The sequence below is a fragment of the Vanellus vanellus genome, assembly GCF_965231255.1.
Source record: "Vanellus vanellus genome assembly, chromosome: 7".
NCBI classification, from domain to species: domain Eukaryota; kingdom Metazoa; phylum Chordata; class Aves; order Charadriiformes; family Charadriidae; genus Vanellus; species Vanellus vanellus.
Genome location: NC_138912.1, coordinates 32,246,493 through 32,254,370, shown reverse-complemented (window position 1 = coordinate 32,254,370; position 7,878 = coordinate 32,246,493).

Sequence of the window (7,878 nt, the reverse complement as noted above, 5' to 3'; positions counted from 1 at the left end):
CAACACCACCACCCCAAATCCATCAGATTCTGGCTGGGCAAGTCACAGTTACTGGAAACCAATGCCTGCTTAAAACGGTTTTAGCTTTATCATGAACTTTACTGAAAAAAAATAAAAAGTATTCAGCACATCACTCAAGAAGAGAAGTGTGGAGAAATGTCATTACTCTCTCCAAAATACAGAGCAGCTCTGAGTGACAGGGCATGATTACATCCTTCCAGAGAAGAACACAGAGAAGAGGGATTCAAGAAAGAAGCCGCCTCTCGCAGAGAGACCAGCTCAGGTCTGAGCTGGCGAGTCCTTTGGACCAGAAACCTCCAAAGGATGGCAACTGAGCACAGGCAGAAGCTTTATGGGGTGGGAGATATCCACAGCCAGGAAAAGGCTGAGAATAAAGCGATGGAGTTGCAGTGATGCATGGCTGGATTGAGTAAGGAGGATCCCAGCCCAGATTTGTGTTTGTTAGTCATTTATTCTTCACCAGCAGCTTTCTGCTTAGGCTTCAGGCCCGCAAGTTACGCGCTACTGAGCCGACGCGAGACAGGCATTTCCAGGAGCGCGTAAGATCCCTGCGGAGGAGACCACAAGCCCGTGCAGGTCCCACGGGACTGGGCTGTGCTGGGGAAGGAGCAGGGCCCACAGCTCCGACCCTCCACACACTCTCGGCCCTGCGGGCACCGGGGGCTCTCTCGGGGAAGCCATAGCTGAGCAGGGACACGCTCAGGGCTTGCTCTTTTTCCAGTCCCCTCCTCCCAAATTACCACGCACAGCCCGTGCAGCGGGGCTTATACAAGACCAAGCCTGTGTAGGGGTGGGGGTGGCAGACAAAAAAAGCCCACACTAACCACTGTGCCTTTTCAGAAGGGAAAAGCCATGCTTCTTCAATCTATTCTCCTTTTTGAAAGGTCACAAAGGATGATCCAGTTGACATAATAAAGGTGCACTTCCAAAAACCATTTGAAGCTGTTCCTCAAAAGTGCTTCTTCGTGCAATTCGGTTGTTAAGCGATGGCAAGAGATCTTTTCTCGGATTAAAAATGGATTTATCTTTTAGCAACTTATCTCTTTACACTTGACTAAAAGATAAAAACACAAAAGTGGAAACAATTGGTCAGTTTTCAAAGGAAATGCACTCCAAGAAAAAAAAAATCTTTCCTAGCTTTCTGACCAAAAAGAAGTCCTTATTTCAGTTTCCTACTTCAAAAATGAGGGTATCTATTCTGAACGTTTAGCAGAAAACAATAGCTTTCTTTATACTTAAAAAAAATCCTCAAAGATACACCTCAAATACAAGCAAAAGATGAATCTCTATTTGACAAAGAGGTATGTAATATAGATACCATCAAACCATTTGGGTTTTGTTATTTAGCGTGGAAAGAAGAAAGGCCTATACTGCTGTATAGGAGTAAACATTTAAATTAAACTCCACTGGGATGTGTCAGAACACTTTCAAACACATCTATATTTTAATAATGGATCAGTGATATATCAATTATTACGTACCGATAATCCAATTAAAAATACACCCTGAATAAACAATCTGGCCCAACTCTAAACCTGCAGAGCAGACTATTTAAACAAGTTAATGGAAACATTAGGTGCCAGAATGCATATTTTGTTTTCTAATTAAAGTAGTATTTGGCTGACGTAGAACCAATTTACATGTAAAAGCCAAACAACTTAAAAGGTCACACGACTAAGACTTAGGCATTTTGCACATGCAAATTAAGCTACCCAGTATAAAACAAACCCCCAAGCGCAAACAAGACGGAGTTGCACTGCACACGTACTTGCTGACAGAGACCTGTACCCGACCCGTGACTTCATCCATATAATCGCCTACAAGAAAATCTAAATAGCAGAAGAAAATCAGAGGAGTTCGATTACGGATGGTAGATGGAGATTCACGCCATCCTTCTCTCCACGCCATCCTTCTCTCCTCAAAGCGTTCACAGATGGGATCAAGGAACGTGAAACATGGAGGCTTGGTAGAAATCAGACCACGAGCGCTTCTCTCCCAGGGGTGGGGAGGCGGGTGCCCGTGCGGGGCAGTGGGCGGCGAGCGCCCAGGCCTGAGTCAGCCCTGCAGAGTTTCGGCTGGGGTCAAGCTTCTGCTCAGGCAACCCGAGTTTCCAGCCCCGGACTCGGTCTGCCGGCGGCAGTGGTGTTCAAAATAAAGGAGACAGTGCAATGGCTGAGAAGATAACTTACTAAGAGGGGAAAAAAAAAAGAACTTAGAGGGGGAAAAAAAAAAAAAAAAAAAAAAAGGAAAGAAAAAAAAGAAAATAAAGCAGCAATTGCTATGTCTTGAAGCCTGACAACTTACTTAGCTTAACACTTCATCCAGCGCTGACCCCAGGCAATGCGTGGGGGCAAGTCTGTGCTCTGCTGCTGGACAGGCTCCAGCGAAAATACAGAAAAGCACCAGGGAAATACAGAAAAGCGGTTGGTGCAGTAGGTGACAAAGCTAACCTCAAGGATAAATACAGGCCAAGTTGAGAAATCTTCTTGCTCACACTGGTCATTATTTTAACATAAATCTGCTAATATATCATATTCAAGGGAAAAAGTTTCAAATCTTTACTAGCTAAGCAGAATTATCCCCAGACATACGATTTCAGATTTTAAAAAGATTTTACTTTTCCTCGTCTGCTGATTCCCCCCACACACACTTTTTTTCCTCTCCTTCAGCTGCACAAGCCGGCAAGAAGACAGCTATTAAGTTCACACGTTACTCCATGAAAAAATAGGTGAGTCCAGTGGAGGAAATATCATTCATACGAGCCACATCAAATGCAGAGTGGACCACTCCTTCCGGAAGGAAGAGAGTTTTCATGCAGGCAAGTCCCAAAAGGAGGAGCAAGGAGCAATTAGACAGCATTGATAAGCTCTCCTGGATATCTGCAGCTGGACTGTTGAAGCACATGAGAAGGACAAAAGAAAAAGAGTAGTTAAAAATCTCACCTTCCTGGGGCAATAAGACAGACCTCCAGGGCCAGGAAATCTTACAAAAAAGTCATTGTCCACTTGCAACCTCAGTCAGGTGTCATGCCTGACGTGTAGGAGTACGGTGCAGCATCGCATAGGGATGAGTTGAATGCTTCTTTTCACCAATGCTTTTTTCCCCTTTAATTATAACCAGATGTTTTGGGGTTTTTTTGTTTGTTTGGGGTTTCTTGTTTGTTTTTTTTTTTTTTTTTTTTTTTAATTCTGGTTTGGAAATCTGAGAAAATTGCTAACTGTGCCTGCCACAGTGAAGAAGGGTCAAGCCTTGAGGTGACACAATTAGGCACTATGGGATAGATCACATTTCACAGAAAGTTATCCTTCTTTACGCCAGCCATAGCAATAGATCAAAATTTTTGATTCTCTGGGAAGTTGGCATCAGAAGAACAGGTTATGATTTAGCCACGAAGATGACAGCTTGAAATACAAGATCCTGTTGGACAACAAGGAATTCCCTGTTGTTGAGGCTGACGCCTTGTGACCTCACAGACTCTTTCTTTGGGACATTATTATTCTTTATCTTGCCAACAAAAAATCCACACAACCCACAAACAAACAACGAGAAACCCCAGCTCATACAAACACGCAACCCCGAAAACCTACGTACCACAGGTGTCACTGCAACCTTAAAGGTAAACATGGAAAGGAAAGCCAGAGAAACATTGCACGTTTTGTCTCTTCCCCTCCAAGAAGGAAAAAATAAAAAAGAAAGAAAAATGTACCCAAAAAGAATAAGAAAACATTTTAATTACAAGGGTTTCAGGCAGGAAGATGGACCCTATTTTGTGGCCAGTTCCTCGAAAATGCTTTCAGTTTTTCAGCCAGATTGATTCACTTACACAAGATAGTTCTTTGTGGTTTTAAAATTATTGCGCTTTGAATACGAGAGCTGTAATACAGCAAATGCAGATAAAAATAAACATTCCTTCCTAGTCCCATTGCAAAACGTAACACTGCCTTTCTGTTTACAAGCTAAGAAATATCATGTCTTTAAAAAAAAAAAAGTATGACAGCAGATGCTGCATGAATTACTGAACTAAATTAACCAAAAAAGACTGAAAAATACAAACAACATTAGCATTAATAGAATATAAGCAATTTACTTGCGGTTTATTTAATTGTCTCTGCATTAATAGTCCTTGAAATGTACTTTTTATATATATACAACATTAGGAGTGAAATAATATCTGTTTACAGTGCTGAAAGACTTCTGTATTGTTTTTATTTTTGAACAGTTGGATGTTTTCATGGGACTTAAAGTCTATATGACCCCCAAGGGTGGGTTACACAGGCTATCTAATAGAAGGCCAGCATAAATAAATATTAAGTAGAGATTTGATGAATCTGAAACCTTTTGACATTATCAGAATTCCTGAAGTCCACATCTATTTCTATATTATCTGTAGGACCGCAACAGAGAGGATCCCAGCAGATGACCCCACAGTATGAGGCTCTGCCCAGAGGCAGAAGTTGATGGCGGGTCCTTTGGGTGTCTCGGTTAATAACTGTGATTTAAAGTCCTCTTTTCAGTATCCTCCTCTCCTGGCAGAGGAATGCAAAACTTGTTGTCTGAAGTTTTTCAATTATTAAGATGGAAACATATTCAAAATAATGAAGGTTTCAAAACAGATCAAAGTAAAAAAAAAAAAAAAAAAAAAAACACACAAAAAAAAACCCAAACCACACCAAGAAACTTTAAACAAGTATTAGGGTATGGGTTTGAATTAATCATCCAAAATAGTGAAACAGCTTTCAAATCTCAATCCATGCTTCTGACACGACACACACAAAATAACGGGGAGTTGACTTCTACTTTGTTCAGGGACTATCAAAGGGGTTCTGTGGAGTTAAGCTCATAAGTCCCACTGAAATTTAATAGTTTGGAGACTTTAAATGTCTTAGGTTCAATCACAGCATCAATTTTTACTTTTCTTTTTTTTATTTGGCTGTCAGAAGACGTGAGCTATTTTTCTCTAGTGCTTGAAAAAACAAAGACAAGTCACATCTAAACATAATCAACATGTGCCACCGTTCAATCTCTCAATAATGACTTAATAAACCCATCATAACTAAAGCCAGGTGAGTAATTTAATGCTAATTATTTCCAATTAATTACTTCTTTTAAAAAAGCAAAATGTAATTTTAATGTTTCTGTTTTTAATAACTATGAATACTTTTAATTTACAACTCACTGAGTAGTCATTTCAGCTTTTGCTGGTATTTGTGTAATATTGATTAGTTAATGTAAATACAAAATCCTATGCATTTCCTGACTAGATGAATTACAGAACCTCAGTTCCAACATAAGCTTCGATTGAAATTCAACTCAAGAAAATTTTGAACAATATATTCCAATGCAAAAGACTCCAGAAGCATCAGAAACTTCAGAGCAGGACTACTTTTTTTTTTTTCTTAATACATTGTTATCTTATCTGCTCATCAAATCCCACATACACAGAAGCTTTTGTCTTTGAGAAAATAAGCACTTTACTGGCGGGGAAAAAGCTAGAATTTTCCCTTCAGCTTTACTGGAGAAAAAAAAAATATATATATATTTTTAATCTACCTCCTCTTCTTAATGCTTGTTTGTAACAGTTTAAGGTCAAGCCAGAAAGACAAAGTCACAGCTGCTGAAGTAAACCCTGAAGGGGCTCATCTTGAGCCCTCTCCTGCAGCGATGCTGCTCTGGGTACCAGCCTGTGCCCATGGGTGCCACCGACACAGCCCCGGTGGCACGGCAGAACCCCTTCCCCACCCTCAGGTAAAACTAAACCCCAGGATCTCGAGTCAGTTCAAAAGCGGTGTAACTTCCGACTGCCGGCACCGCACCTCGCGCCTCGTCCCACCCAGGCTGGATTTGCAAGCGGGGCCAGTGCCCCACCAACCAACATTTGTCTCCTCCATCCCTCCCTCCTCTGCCTCTCTGCTTGTGCGCTACTCCTGCCAAACCTCTCGCAAACAGGAGCTGCCTCCACCCAGGCTCGACGGCTTTCCCCGATCCCCATCCCTCCCTCCCTCCCGCAGGACCGCTGCCGCCTTCTGCAATTCCTCCCAGAACAGCGGAGAAGGGTTTCCTTCTAACAAGACGCACAGGTAAAGGGATTAAGTGATAAAGAACAATTAAACGGATGGTCTAATTTAACACTTTGCATTTTGCGTGCTTTCCCTGTCCGCTGCTTGAGTTTTTAATAAAAGGTTTAGTACGCTTTTCACGGCACTTAATGCTGTGGAACTAAGCAGGCTTTATAACTAAAGGCCCGGGACCTGCCTGATGGCTTTAACATCCGAGCTGGTGCTGTAGGATGCTTCTTTCACATCCTCATGGCCTCTCACGGCAGCGTGCCTGCACTTCAGGAGCTTTGCTGCGGGGCCGAGGAAGCCGGGAACCCGCCCTACGCTCTGGTACCGTCTCTCCCTATTTCCGAAATCTCTCCCCTATCCCTCCGCTCCTTCACCATTTTCTGGCTGCAGCATTTCAGCCCTTGGAGGTGTACCTCATCCTCCAAATGGCACCAGGCAGAGCATGGGGGAGCCTTGGCCGCCCCCGTGGACTGTGGCCCGACACTCCCCCCCCCCCCCCCGCCCCTTGCTGTCCACAAGCTGGCGGTTTCTCCTCCTGACACCCGGGCAGCTTTTCAGGTCCTGTCTCAGAATAAGCGAAGTTATTGCCTGCACCAGCCTTCGGAGCAGACCGGGGATGACCAGCAGCTGCATCGAGCTGCCAGGAGCCGAGTGACACGTCCCCGGATTAATACCCCAGTGTGTCGAGATGGCATGTATTCGCTGCATGCAAAAGATGAAACACCTACTTTCCAAAAAGCAGGACTTGCTTCACCACAGACCTCTGTGGCGCCCAGAGCGCCGATTTTTTCCTGTCACTGAATGTAAACAAGCTACAGTCTGCTGTAAAAGATGGTTTACAAAGCCACGGAATTGATAGAGCTTCGTATCCCTCCGTGGCAGATGTTACAAATATGCAGACAGACAGTCCTTATTGATCCAAATGGTTTGCAGAAACTCCATTTGAAAGCGTATGTTTCTCTGCTCCGCATTTTGACATGAATGACAAGACAAAGACAGGAATGCAAATGCACAAGAGGAAACTGTTCTTGGGCTGTAAAAGCGCATTCCCCCTGTCAAAGGGTTGGGTAAATGTTGCACAACTAATCACAGCCCAGAAGAGACGAGCGAGCCCATCTGCAGACGCAGAACAGGAGGGCAAATCAGACAGCAGCAACTCGCAGCCCGATACGATCCCTGTTTGTTCTCTCCATGGCCCAGAATCGCTCCCACCCCACGTAGCATCAGGTGGATTTTAGGAAACCTTTACGCAAACGACGACGGTGGCATCCAGCAACCTCCGTGTCCACGTGCTGACACAGCATTCTCCTCGTTTAATCTTCAAGGCTCACCAACCCTCGCTGAGGGGTAATTCCTACCCCAGCGCCTTGCCTACACCATCAGGACTCCTCTCTGGAGACCCTTGCCCCCTCCCCTCCCCCAGCTACTACCTCTGCTCTCCGGGCTGTGCCCACGTCCCCCTTCCCGCTGCTGCTCCGGGGGCTCTCCTCCACCGCCACCGCAGCAGGGACGAGCTCGCAGCGAACGCTGCCAGACACCTCCTTCATTTCACCATTGTCTCGGGGTCCCCCCAGGCTGCACGTGGAGCTGCAGGCTCTGCTGCCACGTTAGCAGTTGCTAGACTGGAAGTTGAAAGCTTTCCTGACCCAAGCACCCTCCCAAAAATTGGTTCTCGCCGTAATCATTCTAGCTGGCTTTAGAATCAAAAAAAAAAAAACCATACCCAAGTGTAGTTTCCCGGCCAGCTCTTAAATGGCAGCTGGAATGCAGGAACTAATTTTCAACAGCTCCT